The sequence below is a fragment of the Myotis yumanensis genome, unplaced genomic scaffold (assembly GCF_028538775.1).
Source record: "Myotis yumanensis isolate MYYU_CA2020_CCGP unplaced genomic scaffold, mMyoYum1.0.hap1 SCAF_1, whole genome shotgun sequence".
NCBI classification, from domain to species: Eukaryota; Metazoa; Chordata; class Mammalia; order Chiroptera; family Vespertilionidae; genus Myotis; species Myotis yumanensis.
In genome coordinates, this window is record NW_027223752.1 from 193,074,336 (window position 1) to 193,092,362 (window position 18,027).

Below are 18,027 nucleotides of genomic sequence, written 5' to 3' on the forward strand. Positions count from 1 at the left end.
TAAAACATGGAGGAAATTAAACAAGGAAGCAAAAGGAACACATTATGTGCAGAATTAATTTTTGTATAATTGAATTAAATGTCAAGAAAGCTTTAGGTCCACTGTTAAATAACCTGCCCAGATTTCTTGTTATTCTGTACTTAGGATTTACACACATTTTTGAAAAAAGTTGCAACAGGAGAAAAGGCAATTTCTCTTTGGACTTGGATGTAGTCCTTAAATATTCCTCTAATGTGGACAAACACACATGGGTTGTTTTTTTTTGGAAAACCTTCTTTTAATAAGTGAAGATACAGAAGCCTGGAGACATGAAATAAATATGCTGCTTGGGCTATGCCGTTTACAGGAATGATGATGTTTCCATCTTCTCAGGAACTGGGTGCAGTGTCTCACCAAACAAATGTTTGCTCCTCTAGGTGAGTAAGGATCTACCCAGAAATTTATTACTTGATTGTGTTTATGTTCCTTTGTGTTTGTCTCTGTCTACATTGGTCTGAGATTAGAATTTCAACTTCTAAGTGGTGAGGCTGGTGCTCACTGTCATCTAATAATTCTTTCAACTTCCTCTGTCAGTTGTGAGCCGGGCTAACTTGGCTGGCTACCATTATTAGGAATCTATTTGAGACTCAGGCTTCACACGATACACATGAAACATGAAGCCAGTCGAAAGCCATCATTTTTATTGGTTAATTTTGACATACTTTTCCCTAGACAATGGCACCAATTCATAATTTAAAGACATGGGGACAATAAGAGAATGAAGGAAGTTGATTACATAGGATAGATACTGTTTTCACATAGGCTTTTCAAAAGAAGCATCAGCTGTAGACATATGTCCTAGATGGAGGAAAATGTATGGTCATACTGGTATGCTTCCAGAAATAATAATAAATGTAAAACCTATGAGGAATAATTAATAAAACCAAAGAAACTTAAGAAGGTTGCTTTGATCTTCCTTGATATCAATTTCTACCAAAACTGTCATGGGTCCTTCAAAGAACTACAAGTCTAGTAAGTATGTAAGTAATGAACAGATGAGATTATAGTAAATGAGGTCTGGATTTTTTCAGGATCTTTGGGTGGCTGCCTTTGTCTTGAAAATGGGAGCCCTTTGTTTGTAGCCATCAGTGCATTCATTCCACAATGATAAAGTGGTGGTTTCAGATGAATAGCTACAGGAATGCAGGTGGACCAGAATTAAGAGGGAAACGTAGTGTATCTATCAGTGGAAGTCACACTGTGACACAAAACAGCTAAGGTTTTGGAATCAGTCCAACTTGGTCTTATCCAGGCTCTGTCTAAGTTATTCAGAAGATCAGAATCTTGACATCGTTATCTTTTAAATTAGATTTAACAATCACACCTACCACAATGAATTGACATTGTATAAAGTAGTGGTTACCAGGTGTACTGGTTACTAATGCAGATTTTGTAATCAAAGAAAACAGGATAATTTCAAGAGAAACATCAAAAGTGTTTTATTCAAAGTAATGTCCATCGCTAGCTACTCATTTCCCCCATCTTTCAGGTAATTTGTGAATACCGTCCCAACAGAACTTTTCTTGTTTTGAGGCAAACCATTCAGAGACCCAATTTTCCACTTCTTCGTACATTTTGAAGTGCTGCTCAGAAAGTGCGTGTTTCATCGATTGGAACAAGTTGTAATCTGAAGGAGCAAGGTCTGGTGAATATGGCGGGTAGGTTAATACTTCCCAGGCAAGATCTTTTAACATGTCTTTAACTGGTTTTGAAGTGTGTGATGGTGAGTTATCATGAAGCAAAATTACTTTGCCGTGTCTTCTGGCACATTCTGGTCATTTCATGATCAAAGCGTGGTTCAAATTGATTATTTGTTGTCGGTAATGATTAGTATTAACAGTTTCACCTGGTTTTAGAAACTCATAATACACCACACCTTCCTGATCCCACCAAACGTAGAGCATTGTCTTCTTTCCGAAGCCATTTGGCCTTGTAGTCGATGTTGATGGTTGACTTGGATCAACCCATAATTTTGTGCATTTGGGATTCTCAAAACAAATCCACTTTTCATCGCCAGTCACAATCCGATGCAAAAAAGACTTTCTTTCGTGCCAATGAAGCAACATTTTACTGATGACTTTTCAGTTTTCCATTTGTCTTTTGTTCAGTTGATGTGGTACCCATTTTCCTTCCTTTAAAATCTTTCCCATTGCTTGTAAACGATCGGAAATTGTTTGCTGAGCAACGTTTAATCTTTCTGAAAGTTATTTTTGAGTTTGACACACATCTTCTTCCCATAATGCTTGTAATTGTTGGTCTTCAAACTTTTTCAGTTGACCTGGATGTCCTTTGTCTTTCACATCGAAATCGTCACTTTTAAAGCGTTTAAACCAGCGTTCACAAGTATCTTGAGATGAAGCATGTTCACCATAAGCTTCCCAAAGTATATGATAACTTTCAGCAGCACTTTTCTTCAAAATAAAGTAATGAATTAAAACTTCCTGCAAATGCTTTTTTTTTTTTTTTGGTTTGAAATTCGACATTTTTAAGCATAAAAATATCATCTATGATGTTAACACCTTCAGAAAATTTGACATATGAAATTTTGAAGCTTGCTGTAAGTACAACAAAATAGCATACATATCAAATCGCATATATATATATATATATATATATATATAAAATCAACATATGTGTAACTCCATCTATTGAAAAAAATCCGCATTATTAACCGGTACACCTGGTAAAAGCATCATATCCAGACTCATAATAGCTTCAAACCTTGGTCAAGCTACTAAGCTTCTGTGGGCCTCGGTTTCCCCAGTTGTAAAATACAGTTAATAATACCTGCTTCACTCAGATGTTTTGAGAATTAAAGCTCCTGGCACATAATAATTGTTCGATAAATATTAGTTATTATTCATGTTCAATAAATATGTGTTGCGTGCTAACAAATATATGCACAGTGCCTTGGTCATAGAAGGTACCTAAGAAATATTTGATGAATGAAAGGGAAGATAAGCCTCTTGCTGTGTCCTTAAGATCTGTCCAGGCTTTGAATATCCAACCCAGCATTCTTTATGTGTCACTGGACAATTGCTGGTTGCGTTTTTCCCCCCAGCATTGCTAATTCATAGTGAGTGAAGTCCAAAGTATTCCCTTATCAGACACTGAGATTAGCAGGAATAGAGAAATGATTTATTATACTCTTCTTTCTCTGAGATCTCTTCTATTTCCTTGAAAGGTGATAGGGACCAGGTCAGCCAAAGGAAAGGACAATGGAGTCCTTTAAAAAGTTACCTGAGCCCAGCTGGCGTGGCTCAGTGGTTGAGTGTCGACCTATGAACCAGGAGATCATGGTTTGATTCCTGGTCACGGCACATGCCTGGGTTGCAAGCTCGATCCCCAGTTTTCAAAACTCTCAAAAAAGTAGACTTTGAAATTAACAATGAAAAGCCAAAAATGATATGTCATCTGAATGAGTATTGGGTGCTGCTTAAATGCTATTTATTGTGCTTAGAAACAAAGTATGCCAACATCTATAGAGCATAAATAAAGTACCATGACATAAGCATATTAGCATTGGGTGAGAACAAATGCCTGTAAACACCCCTGAAATTGTAGAGGCATTTTGCGACAACAGGCATTAGGGAGGATCCTCTGAGCTCAGGATGAATTAGCACCTCAATAAATTCTCCCTACTGTTAATGATGAGTGAATCAGCCACTTAACTTCTGTTCTATCTGAAACATGGGGAATTCCCCGGAAAAGTTTTCTTAATACTCTTTCCTGAGCAATAGAGAACATCCCATGCTTTTTTTTTTTTTTTTTCTGGAGTATTAATAGTATAAAATAACAGTCAAGGATCGGGGAGGAGATGGGCGTTACACATGATTTTTAGGTTGAGCATTTTAAAAGGCTGGCTTGGTGGATCATTAAAAAAACAGATGCACCCAGCCAGCTTGACTCAGTGGTTAAGTGTTGACCTCTGAACCAGGAGGACACAGTTTAATTCCTGGTCAGAGCATATGCCAGGGTTGTGGGCTCAATCCCAGTGGGGATTGTGCAGGAGGCAGCTGATCACTGATTCTCTCTCCATCTCCCTTCCACTCTGAAATCAATAAAAATATATTTAAAAAACAGATGCAAAGTAGAACAAATATCTGAAAACATAAAACATAATTTATTTTCATGTTAATCATTTGTGCTCATATTTAAGGACATCTAGGTCTGTATAAACCTTAACCTATCTCTCATTTCTGAATATTTATTTATACCATTGTGGTTTCTGACTCCTAGTGTTCATTTCTCCTTCTTTTTCTTTATAATTACTTTTATATAGCTCCTCCTCTATTAGGTTAAGGTGGCACTAAATTCCCATCCCCAGCCTAATCCAACTTCAAGGGTTCATGACCCAGATAAGCCAATAAGAGAATTCTGTCATTTTGGCCTCAGTGGTGGGCTCAGAGACAGGCTTGTCTCAAGTCAGGCCAATGGGACTCAACCTCAGGACATAAAGTGTTTTTCTGGTTTTTATGGGATTTTTGGACTGGAATCTGCATTCTTTGTCCACTGAAGTCAAAGAATGAATCCACGGACAGAGGGTGGAATAGCAAAGATGGAGATTTATTGAAGAACAAGTACAGACTCCCACATGGGGAGAGGGAAAGAGCCCCACTGAATGGATCCCCACAGAATGGACCCCCACTCGGGGAGAGGGAAAGGGTCCCACTGAGTTCCTTTTCCCTAAGGCTTATAAAGGCTGCAGATCTTGGTGCTTTGATATCCTCTCTGATTGGTCACTATTCCCTTAGACTGGTTACTATAGTAACTCCTGGGATCAAAGGTCAAAACTTACATGGGACCTGTGAGGTTCTCTCCCCCCCCCCCCCCCCCCTTCCTTATTGTTTTCTTATTCTGTTTGGGCTTTCTTCTTCTCCTTCTGGATGAAGGGCTTCCTTCCCTTTATTTTGTAAATATAGACCTTTTGCTGTTTCCAGCTCACTCATTCTATGGAAATGTACCTGTTGCACCTTTTCAGCTTCCCTGTTCTATGGAAATATACTTTCTGTTGCTCTGCAGCTCTGTGCTTCCTCCATGGTCCCCTTAATTTCCAAAATTTCTCAAATTTCCTAAAACCTGTCTTTTTTTACCCCCCAAAATCCCTGTTTCAGCAGGATACTAATGTAGAGCTTCTAGGACCTACTGTAAAGGAAAACCTACTGAAAATGAAATCAGCACAGAGAAACACAGTGGCATTTGAGCATCTGTCTTCAGCCATATCTGACGCTGGAGCTATCCCTAGACTCTTTGATACCTGGGCCAATAAATACCTAATTCTTTTTTTTTGGGGGGGGGGGGGGAGTGGGGAGGAAAGTTGTAGAGGGAGAAGTTTGTTTCTAAATCCAGATTAAAATGAGTTTCTCTAAAGAACTCAACTGGAGCACACTCTATTGCCTTTGCTTGGAAAACCTTCTTGCCTACTTCCAAACATATGCTCATTTTTCAATGTCCTGCTCAAGCTCCACCTCTTCCAGGAAATCTTCCTTGAACATCCCAGCCTAATGAGCTCACCCTCCCTTACAACACTCAGTGTCCGTATTCCTTGTCTGCCAGGGATTGTTGAACTTGTAGTGCCAGTCATTTTTTTTTTTCCAGGTGATAATTTTATTTCCTAAAAGTTAAAGCCAGTCCTTAAATGTTCTATATCCCTCAGCCTATCTCATAGGAGGTTATGCATAGTAGGTGAGCAATACATATCTGTGTCTTTAATTGATGTAATGAAAAGAGATATAAGTATATTTCTTATCCACCTGTTGGTCCAGAGTGAAATCTTACTTGAAATACATGATTGCACAAATCACAAGGAAGATAAACAATTACCAGGAATCACAGCTATCAGGATGATGCTATTTGGTATACAGGGAAGAACAATTAGAAGGTCTCAGAATTTCAGCTCATGCATTAATCATATGGTTAACATTTTTACTGCTGGTAGAGAAGGGACTCAGAACCAGTACCTTTACTGTTTCTAATGTTTCACTCACAGTATTCTCAACATCATAAGGATCTTGACCACAAACAATCTATATATATAAAGATGAAATATGGAAATTAGGCTGGGATGCCGTAACGGGTCACGCCCATACAGGAGGAGGTTGCGTGCAGGTAAGGCCTGGAGTGGAGACAGAGACAGAGACAAGGGGCCGGCAAGCTGCCATGCCCCAGCTCAGGCCGGCCCGGGAGCCGGAGCAGACATGGATAGGAACAGGGGAGCCAGCCTGCAGCCTCCATGGCTGAGCACAGGCCCAGAGAGAAGTTGGCGGGCCTGCCTCCTGCGGAAGTAGCTTGGCTCCCTCCCGCCTCCTGCGGAATTGGTGTGGGTCCCTACCAGCTCCCATGGGCACCAGCAGCTTGCTTCCACCTCCTGCCCAAGCCACACGCGCTGCTCCTGACAGCACACTGTGGTTCCTGCCAGCTCCTGCCGAAGCAGCGGGTGGTCTACTGTGCCTAATATCGCCTGATGGGCTACTGGTAAGATATAATTGGATGTTAAACTGAAACCTATAAATAAAATAAATTTCAGGTATTTAAACATCTAAATTCTTAGGAGTCAACACATTTAGGACCGTTTCAACAAAGTTACCAAGCTTTAGATACACCCTTTGTCCGAGAAAGGAGGGGTGTTATCCAAGGCGTCCCTTGAGTTAAACTTATCCGTGCAGGTGTTCGCACATGAAGTAGTTGCTAGCGAAGAGACTACTCTAAGCAAGCAGGACCAAGGGTAGGCATCATCATCTGACCTTATATTAACATAATTAAGACTGCTGGAGGAATTATGCCACACACATATATGCAGTTGCAAATCACACAGCACTTTATTACACACACCAATTCCTGGTGCGTGGGTTCAGATTTAATGGAATCCCAGTGGCATTGAGTGTTTGGTGCAGCGCTACAATCGTCTCGGGCTAGTGTCTGGTCAGAGAGTGGTTTTGGTTTCACCGTCAGAGATTCTTGCACCCCGCCATGGTGTGGCACGGATCAATCTAAGGCTTGGCCATTCTTCTGGCATCTGGAGAGTGGAAGCAGGGGCAATCAGCGATGCCAAAGGCAGCCCAGCGATCAGCCACTAGTGCAGTGCTGGGATCAGAGCGATCAGTTATGGCAGCATGTCCAGCGATCAAGCAATGATCAACCTGAATGGTGTTTGGTGACCCTTTAAATAGCCTGAGGTACCCACGGCAGTCCAGGGGGAGTAGGGAAAATCTGGTAAACAACATGCATAACAAGATCTCAAGTTTAACATTAGTTCCAATGGGCATATTAGTAAATAAACTCATGAACACACTTGGTTTCACTCTCCGGGGGGAGGAGTACAGGTCACTACACATATGGTTATCAGGTGTGCAGTCCTGTCAACTGCTTCTCATCAATTCCTAAGTCACACAATTCCTAAGTTAATGATTTTTTAAAACTAAGTTCTAACAGTATTTCTAATTTCTAACTAAAATCAAACATTTCTACTTTAACACCCTTGCTTCAACAGAGAATATGGTTGGTTGCCTTACTCCCTTGAGCATTTAGTACTACAGTCTCATTTCCTTGTCGGCCCCAGGGAATTTTACTATCCTCATTCTGTAATCTGTCTGCCAACAGTTTGTAAAACTTTTTCGAATAAGTAGACAAGCTGTATTAAAATAAAATCATCCATCATCCTTGCCCTAACCTGTTTGGCTCAGTGGATAGAGCGTAGGCCTGCGTTCTGAAGGGTCCCAGGTTCGATTCCAGTCAAGGGCATGTACCATTGTTGCGGGCACATCCCCAGTAGGGGGTGTGCAGAAGGCAGCTGATCGATGTTTCTCTCTCATCGATGTTCCTAACTCTCTATCCCTCTCCCTTCCTCTCTGTAAAAAAATCAATAAAATGTATCTTTTAAAAAATCATCCAAGAGAGGAAAAAAATGGCGGAGGTTTAGACGGACGTGTCGGTGCTTTGTCCCGGAGCAGATAAGGGCGAGCAGCTGAAACGGGTAACACACAGTCCGAATAAGCAGAGGAGATTCAGCTGAGAGACAGTCTGCAGCCAGGAAAGACAGAGAACTCCTAGAAAATGGGGACGGTTAGAGATTGAGGCTGAAACCTCCCCCAGGGCACCAGCTCAGCCGCGAGACCGCACCATCTTGAGTAGCTGTTATCGGCATCCAGAGATCGGCTACTAACCCGGAGGCAACGGCTCTCAAGCAGCGCGACTACATGAACTCAGAGGAGACCTGCTTCCCACCACAGAAAGATTCAAGCAACAGCGGCCTCCTGATCACCACATGCTCTGTCTGGGGAACAGTTACTGTGTGTGAAGCCTCCCTCCACCAGCCAGAAGAGCCACCACAGCTGTGAACAGCACCCACCAGAGGCCCTGCTACCAATGGAGGAGCAGCTGCTACCACAACCACCCAAGGAGCAACCACAGCCCAAGGAGCCACTGCCACCCAGGAAGCAGCCACTGCCACCCAGGGAGCAGCCACTGAACGACTCAACAACTAGATATGTCAGTGAGATCAAACATGGGTAGACAAAGAAACCCCCAAAGGAAAGAAAAGGAAGACTCGCCAGAAAAGCAGCTAAGTGAGACAGAGGCATGCAACATGACAGAAAAAGAATTCAGAATAAGGTTCCTAGAGTACATGCACCGGACGGAGGAAAAAATCAATACCATATGCAAGAAGCTAGAAGAAACAGATGAAAAAATCAACAACTTAAGTAAGTCCCAAGAAGAAATGAAGAGCAATATAGCTGCAATAAAAAACACCATTGAAAGTATCGACAGTAGACTGGGAGAAACGGAGGACCAAATTAGTGAATTAGAAGACAAGGAAGCAAAACACACTCCAACTGTACTGCAATTGGAGAAAAAAAATTAAAAGACAGGAGGAGAGCCTAAGGGAGCTTTGGGACAACATGAAACAAAGCAACATACGAATAATAGGGGTGCCAGAACAACAGAAAGATGAACATGGATTAGAAAACCTATTCGAAGAAATAATATCAGAAAACTTCCCTGAGGTGGGGAAGAAAAAAGTCACACAAGCCCAGAGAGTCCCAAACAAGGTGAACCCGAAAAGACCCACACCAAGACACATCATAATTACCATGGCAAATGTTCAGGACAAAGAGAGAATCTTACAGGCTGCAAGAGAGAGACGGAAAGTTACATACAAGGGATCTCCCATTAGATTATCAAATGATTTCTCAACAGAAACACATCAGGCCAGAAAAGAATGGACGGAAATTTACAAAGCGATGCAAAGCAAAGGACTGAATCCAATAATACTCTATCCAGCAAGGCTATCATTCAAAATTGAAGGGGAAATAAGAAGCTTCACAGACAAAAAAAGGCTAAGGGAGTTTATCACCACCAAACCAGCCATGCAAGAAATGCTAAAAGGACTGGTGTAAAAAGAAGAAATAAAAAGCTCAGAAAGAAAACAGCCACACACAAAAAAGAAATGGCTACAAACAAGTAAATGCTCCAACCAAAAGACATCGAGTGGCTGAATGGATAAAAAAACATGACCCATACATCTGCTGTCTACAAGAGACCCACCTCATTAGAAGGGACTCACACAGACTGAAAGTGAAGGGATGGAAAAATATCTTTCACGCAAATGGAAAGGAAAAGAAAGCTGGGGTAGCAATACTTATATCTGACAAAATACATCTCAAAGTGAAGGCCATAACAAAAGATAAGGAAGGCCACTTCATAATACTAAAGGCATCAATACAACAAGAAGATATAACCCTGGTAAACATATATGCACCCAATGCAGGAGCACCCAAATTCATAAAAAAACTCCTGGAAGATATCAAAGGAGAGATCGACAACAATACAATCATAGTAGGGGACTTTAATACACCACTGACATCACTGGATAAGTCCTCTAGACAAACAATCAGCAAAGAAACAGCAATCCTAAATGACTCACTAGATCAGATGGACTTAAATGACATCTTCAGAACACTTCACCCCAAAGCCATGGAATATACATTCCTCTCAGGTGCTCATGGGACATATTCAAAAATAGACCGCATATTGGGTCACAAGCAAAGTCTCCCCAAATTCAAGAAGATTGAAATCATAAAAAGCATCTTCTCAGACCACGATGGCATAATGTTAGAAATAAACTACAATAAAAACAACCCAAAATACTCAAACACTTGGAAGCTGAATAGCATGTTATTAAATATTGATTGGGTTACCGATGACATCAAAGAAGAAATTAAAAACATCCTGGACACTAATGACAATGAAAACACAACAATCCAAAACGTAAGGGACACAATGAAAGCAGTCCTGAGAGGGAAGTTTATAGCTCTACAGGCCTATCTCAAAAAACAAGAGAAAATGGTAGTAAATCATCTAACTCTTCAACTCAAAGAATTAGAAAGAGAGCAACAAGAAAACCCCAGAGTGAGCAGAAGGAAGGAGATAATAAAGATTAGAGCAGAAATAAATGACATAGAGACCAAAAAAAAAACAATACAGAAAATCAATGAAACCAAGAGCTGGTTCTTTGAAAGGATAAACAAGATTGACAAACCTCTAGCCAGGCTCACCAAGAAGCAAAGAGAGAGGACCCAAATAAACCAAATCAGAAATGATAGAGACGAAATAACAACAGACCCCACAGAAATACAAATGATTGTTAAACAATACTACGGACAACTCTACTCCAACAAACTAGACAACCTGGAGGAAATGGACAAATTCCTAGAATAATGCTACATTCCAAAACTCAATCAGGAAGAATCTAAAAATCTCAATAGGCCAATGACTATGGAAGAAATTGAAGCAGTCATCAAAAAGCTTCCAGCAAACAAAAGCCCAGGACCAGACGGCTTCTCAGGGGAGTTTTGCCAAACTTTCAAGGAAGAACTAAAACCTATCCTCCTCAGACTACTACAAAAAATTCAAGAGGAAGTAACACTTCCAAGCTCATTCTATGAAGCCAGCATCACCCTAATACCAAAACCAGGTAAAGACAACACAATGAAAGAGAATTACAGGCCAATATCCCTCATGAACATAGATGCCAAAATCCTCAACAAAATCTTAGCAAATCAGATCCAGCAGTACATCAGAAGGATCATACACCATGCCCAAGTAGGATTTATCCCAGGGATGCAAGGATGGTACAACATCAATAAATCAATAAACGTGATACATCACATAAACAAATTGAAAGAAAAAAACCACATGGTCATATCAATTGATGCAGAAAAAGCATTTGACAAAATCCAACACCCATTTTTGATAAAAACTCTCAGAAAGGTGGGAATAGAAGGATCATACCTCAACATAATAAAAGCCATATATGACAGGCCCACAGCCAACATCATACTCAATGGACAAAAACTAACACCATTTCCCCTAAGAACAGGAACAAGACAGGGATGCCCACTCTCACCACTCCTGTTCAACATAGTACTGGAAGTATTAGCCATTGCAATTAGACAAGAAGAAGAAATAAAAGGCATCCAAATTGGAAAAGAGGAAGTGAAATTGTCCTTATTTGCAGACGATATGATATTATACATACAAAACCCTAGACACTCCATCTAAAAACTACTAGATTTAATACATGAATTTGGCAATGTAGAAGGATACAAAATTAACCCCAAGAAATCTGAGGCATTTCTTTACACCAATAGTGAACTTTCAGAAAGAGAGATTAGAAAAACAATCCCATTTACCATCGCACCAAAAAATTAAGCTACCTAGGAATAAACTTAACTAAAGAGGTAAAAGACCTCTACTCAGAAAACTACAGGACGTTGAAAAAAGAGATAGAGGAAGACATAAAGAGATGGAAGAACATACCATGTTCTTGGATTGGTAGAATCAACATCATTAAAATGTCCATACTACCCAAAGCAATCTATAAATTCAACGCACTTCCCATTAAAATACAAATGGCATACTTCAAAGATCTAGAATGAACTCTTCAACTGCTGGGGTCCAATCCCAGCGGGTCCAGGGGTCCCCAAAGGTGTGGACGGAGTCGGCGAAGAAGGAATGACACGAAGACAGCCTTCAGTTGATCAGCAGCCTAGTCAGGACCTCTAGCCAGGATCTCCAGCCAAAGTTCTGGTCGGAGTTCTGGTTAGGAACTGATGAGGTTCTGATGTTTATTGTCTTGTTACATCCATATTTATACCAGCCGATTTTAATCCTGTCAATTCTATTACAAAGGTTAGGGCGTTTCTTATCTCCATTCCAGGGAGTAAAGATTATGTAGCTTAACTACCCACCTGGCACTTAATTAAGGGGTTGTATCCCCTCCCTAACCTCAGGGAAAAATCCCCACCTGGGGAAACAACCTTTCTCAGAGAGGTGACCTTGGTTAAAACACATGGCGCTTAAAGGGAGCAAACATATTAAGAACAGTATGCTATATATGCCAGGTCCATTGAAACATATGCTGTGCAGATGTTTCTTTCCTGCAGCGACTGTGTCAAGCAGCGAGGATGGACCGGCTCCCGGCATCCAACAATTCATCTGGAATAAAAAAAGACCCCGAATAGCTGCAGCGATCCTGAGAAAGAACAGAGTAGGTGGGATCTCAATGCCAGATATCAAGCTGTATTACAAAGCCACTGTTCTCAAAACTGCCTGGTACTGGCACAAGAACAGACATATAGATCAATGGAATAGAATAGAGAGCCCAGAAATCGGCCCGAACCAATATGCTCAATTAATATTTGACAAAGGAGGCAAGAACATACAATGGAGCCAAGATAGTCTCTTCAATAAATGGTGTTGGGAAAATTGGACAGATATATGCAAGAAAATGAAACTAGACCACCAACTTACACCATACACAAGAATAAACTCAAAATGGATAAAGGACTTAAATGTACGACAAGAAACCATAAAAATTCTAGAAGAATCCAAAGGCAACAAAATCTCAGACATATGCCGAAGCAATTTCTTCACTGATACAGCTCCTAGGGCAGTTGAAACTAAAGAGAAACTGAACAAATGTGACTACATCAAAACAAAAAGCTTCTGCACAGCAAAAGAAACCATCAACAAAACAACAAGAAAGCCCACTGCATGGGAAAACATATTTGCCAGTGTCATATCTGATAAGGGCCTAATCTCCAAAATTTATAGGGAACTCATACAACTTAACAAAAAGAAGATAAACAATCCAATCAAAAAATGGGCAAAGGATCTAAATAGACACCTTTCAAAAGAGGACATTCAGAAAGCCAAGAGACATATGAAAACATGCTCAAAGTCACTAATCATCTGAGAGATGCAAATCAAAACAACAATGAGGTACCATCTCACACCTGTCAGAATGGCTATCATCAACAAATCAATAAACGACAAGTGCTGGAGAGGATGTGGAGAAAAAGGAACACTTGTGCACTGCTGGTGGGAATGCAGACTGGTGCAGCCACTATGGAAGACAGTATGGAGTTTCCTCAAAAAGCTGGAAATGGAACTCCCATTTGTCCCTGTGATCTCACTTCTAGGAATATATCCTAAGAAACCAGAAACACCAATCAGAAAGGATATGTGCACCCATATGTTCATAGCAGCACAATTCACCATAGCTAAGATCTGGAAACAGCCTAAGTGCCCATCAGTAGATGAATGGATTAGAAAACTGTGGTACATCTACACGATGGAATACTATGCTGCGGTAAAAAAGAAGGAACTCTTACCATTTGCAACAGCATGGATGGAACTGGAGAGCATTATGCTAAGTGAAATAAGCCAGTCAATGAAGGAAAAATACCACATGATCTCACTCATTCATGGATAATAAAGACCATTACAAACTTTTGAACAATAATAGATACAGAGGCAGAGCTGCCTCAAACTGATTGTCAAACTGCAGTGGGAAGGCCAGGGAGGGTTGGGGGGCAGGAGGGAGGGGGGTAAGAGATCAACTGAAGGACTTGTATGCATGCATATAAGCATAACTAATGGACATAAGACCCTGGGGGTTAAGGGAGGCCAGGGGATTGTCAAGGTCGGGGGTGGGGGGGGGGCGGGGAGAAAGGACACATATGTAATACCCTTTGTAATACTTTTAGCTATAAAAAAAAAAATCATCCAAAATTTGTCAACAACACTGACCTACACAACTGTAAGTCCTACTATATATAAGGACTGAAGTAAGTCCAGACAGTTTAAATGAAGGTTCTGACAAAAAAAGCACTAAAGTCTAACAAAAGGAGACCTAGACATGGTCTTTGTAATGTAGAGTAGGCAAGGTGGGGGGAGGGGGTCACAGGACAGCAGACTGAGCCTCTTCACAGCCCCTCCCTGTCAACCCCAATCCTATCATATTCTACCCCACACTCTTTATTCCTCCCTAAGTGACTGAATCTATCACAGAACTGAATGAATCTAAAAAAGAGGAATGCGGGGTAGTTAAATGCAATACAATTTCCCAGTCATACAGCAAATTAGAAACTTTCAAATCACAAGGTTTCAAATCACAGCTCGGAGTTTCTGGTCTCAGATTCAGCCACTCTCAGTCTCCCCACCAATTATATTTTTTCAAAAAAGGGACATCTAGAATACTTTTACAATAAAGATACATTTTTTTTAAAAAAAGGGAAAATGGTCTTCTGACAAGTTCTTTTTAATAAAATTGCTTCAACTAAAAAAAAGTATTTGTTCAAAATTCAAATTTCATCGGCTTTGCCTGATAGATGATATGCTACAGCATAAATCCTGCATGTGACCATTTTCTCACAGGATCACTGCAAGGATCCCTTGGGAATGTTTGTTTTCCTATTCTCATTGCTAACTGGTGGCACTTCAGCTGAAGAAGATGTTTTTCTTAGTCATTACATATTTGACTAATGCCAGAAACTAGTTCCAGTTCTAATCTCCTGGTGCTTGCCCTGTTGCCCCAGAGATTTGAGTTTGCTGTATGAAAATAGCAATTTAAAGGGATGAAAGTTTAACAAGTGCTATAAATAGCAAGCAGCCCTCACGCTATTATCGTTAACTAGGGCTCCACACCCAGTTCCTTTTCTATTGTCTATCATTAACTATTATATCTGAAGTGAAACTTGTTTCTGGTACAATCAGTAGAATGAACTGCGAAACCATAAAGAGATCAAAGGATTAGTGAAAGAATTTCTCTCTCTCACACAGAGACAAGGAACCTACCTGCTTTCAGAGATTCATGCTGACCAAAGCTCCTCTGGAGTTCATAAGTTTAATGTCCATGTCTTCTTCCACTTTCTTTTAAGAAATATCTCAAGTGCTCACCTTATGAAACCTTGTTAACAAGAGAATGACCATTCATGGATAGACATTGCATTCTTAGGTGTCTGAAAGGATGCTTTATTCTATACTTACTCTCTCAGTCATAAGAAAGCAGCTTCTTCCCACTAATCTCAGGAATATATTTATACACACTCTAGATCTCCGGGTGCTATGAAATAGAATATTTATAGAGTTGAAATTTTCCAAGCCAGAAAATATTCGGCTTTTCTCAGAAGCAAAAAGCATCGTGAGAAAATGTGTGGTGATAGTAGACTGACAGGTTGGCTTACCATATTTTCTGAAATATCTGTGTGTTTTTTTTTTATTCTTTTATTTCCTCTTCCAAGACCTGGATCAATGTTCTGGTCATTACTGGCCTGCAATGGGTCATCTTTATGATTGGGCCTACGTTCCTGCTGCCTTTGGTTCTGATGCACCTAATCCCTCCTGCCCTTTGGAAGTGTGTAGGCAGCCACTGCCAGCGTCTGAGTGCTGCGCTAGCTTCTGGTGTTGAGGCAACAATAGGTTTTGGGGTCCAGGAAGGTGCTACCTAAGGTGCTCTCCGAGAGGTCAAGTCCCATTAGCCCTTGCACTCCACCTTCCCCTCTCTCCCTCAGCGCTGTCTACAGAGGTGGCTGCCATTTCCTACTCATCACCTTAGCTGCCCTCAGACCCCTTGGGAAGTCCAAGGTCATCAAAAGAGGGACCAAGAAGTTCATGCAGCAGAAGTTAGACCAATATGTCAAAATTAAGCGTAACTGGTAGAAACCTAGAGGCATTGACAATAACGTGCACAAGAGATTCAAGGGCCAGATGTTGATGCCCAGCGTTGGTTATGGGAGCAACAAGCAAACCAAGCACTTTCAGAAGTTCCTGGTCCACAATGTCAAGGAGCTTGAAGTTCTGCTGATGTGCAACAAAGCACAGCGTCCCCTCGAAGGTCCGCAAAGCCAGTGTGGAAAGAGCAGCTGTGCTGGCCATCAGCGTCACCAATCCCAATGCCAGGCTACACAGGGAAGAAAACAAATAGACAGCCTGTGTGTGCGCATTGTATTTGTGTTAATAAAACCATGAAATTCTGCCATTGAAAGAGGGGCTTCCTAACTGAACATGCCACTGTGCGGTTTTCTCTCTGCTGCTGCCAACCACGTTGGAGCAGGAAACCTTCTGAGGTGGTCCCTCCTTGTAGTTCCAATGTGACCTGGGGCAGAAACCCCTGCTTTTGTCACACTACCCCTTTCTGTATATAAAGTTTCTATCATCTCACTACTCACTGTCATCTCAGGGTGAAGTCCAGGGCAGAGTGGGGCTGGGTCCCTGAGAAGTGGCCAGCATATTCATCCCTGTCTTGTACTCAGTTGTGTAAAAAATGGAATATGCAGGCCTTGGGAGTTGATCTGACTGTGTTTAACATCTGACTCGCCTGTCTCTCCACTCACCAGATGTGTGACCTTGGGCAGAGCTATTTGCTCTTCCCGGACCTTAGTTTACATATCATAAGCCATTCTAATCACATCAACCTCATTAGAATTACGGTGAAGTTTAAGTGAATTACACATGGAAAGCACAGTACATGAGAAATAGAGTGAATCCATAGTGCTATAAATTTCTGAATTTTACTGTTACTAAAAGAAGAGTTGTTTTCTCTGAACTACCACACAATTCAGGTCATTCTTAGAGCTGTAAATAAAGTTCGTCACAAGCAGCACTTTGAGTCTTATGCTATGATAACCTCTTCTACGTATTAAAGACTCCTACCAACTGGGAGAATTACACACAATGATATTAGAGACGATGAAACTGCAGCTGTCACATGAAGAAATGACCAACAAAATAGAGCCAAAAGTCATTGAAAAAATATAGAGCTAGGTCCTGTAGTAAATTAATAGGAATATTATGTTCTCATCTACACTAATAAAAGAGAATCATGGGAATTAGCGTACGACCGCTACCCTTCCCATTGGCTAATCAGCATATCCTTATGCAAATTAACTGTCAGCCAAGATGGCGGCCGGCAGCCATGCACTGAAGCAAGCAGGGAGGCTTGCTTGCTCCAGTGACGGCGAACTCCAACATTCCCCGCCTGCCGCTGCCGGCCTCTCAGCTGCAACTCTAAGCAACTATGTACTATGTTGCAAATAAGAAGCTAAACAAAACCACAGAAACCAGCTTTCATTCAGCCAGGCTTCAGCCAGCCAGACCACAACATTGTATCAATGTTTTTAGCAGCGAGGCCTCAGAGCTAAAGCTGGCCCAGAAAAAAAGAAAAAAAAAAGAAAAAAGGAGGGGTTAGGAGCTTCAGTCACCTGCTTCCGGAAAACAGCTCTCAGCCCCTCAGCCAGCCTGGCCAGGCACCCCAGTGGGGACCCCCACCCTGATCCAGGACACCCTTCAGGGCAAACCAGCCAGCCCCTACCCATGCACCAGGCCTCTATCCTATATAGTAAAAGGGTAATATGCCTCCCAGCACCGGGATCAGCGGAGCAGTGAGGCTCCCGGCACCGGGATCAGCGTGACAGGGAGCAGCGCCCAAACCCCCTGATCAGCCCTGCTCTGTGCCTGATAGGGGGGAGCTCCCCAATCCCTTGATCGCCCTGCTCTGTGTGTGACAGGGTACGGAGCCCCAACCCCCCTGATGGGCCCTGCTCTGTGAGTGACAGGGAGTGGCGCCGCAACCTCCCCATCGACCCTGCCTTGAGTGTGACAGGGGGCGGTGCCCCAACCCCCCATTCGGCCCTACCCTGAGCGTGA

The 18,027-nt window shown here is 41.6% G+C and overlaps 1 pseudogene; it reads left to right on the top strand.

Annotated features, from left to right (window-relative positions):
- Positions 1 to 333: 333 nt before the first annotated feature.
- Positions 334 to 16,306, top strand: LOC138993531 (large ribosomal subunit protein eL32-like; annotated as a pseudogene).
- Positions 16,307 to 18,027: the final 1,721 nt, after the last annotated feature.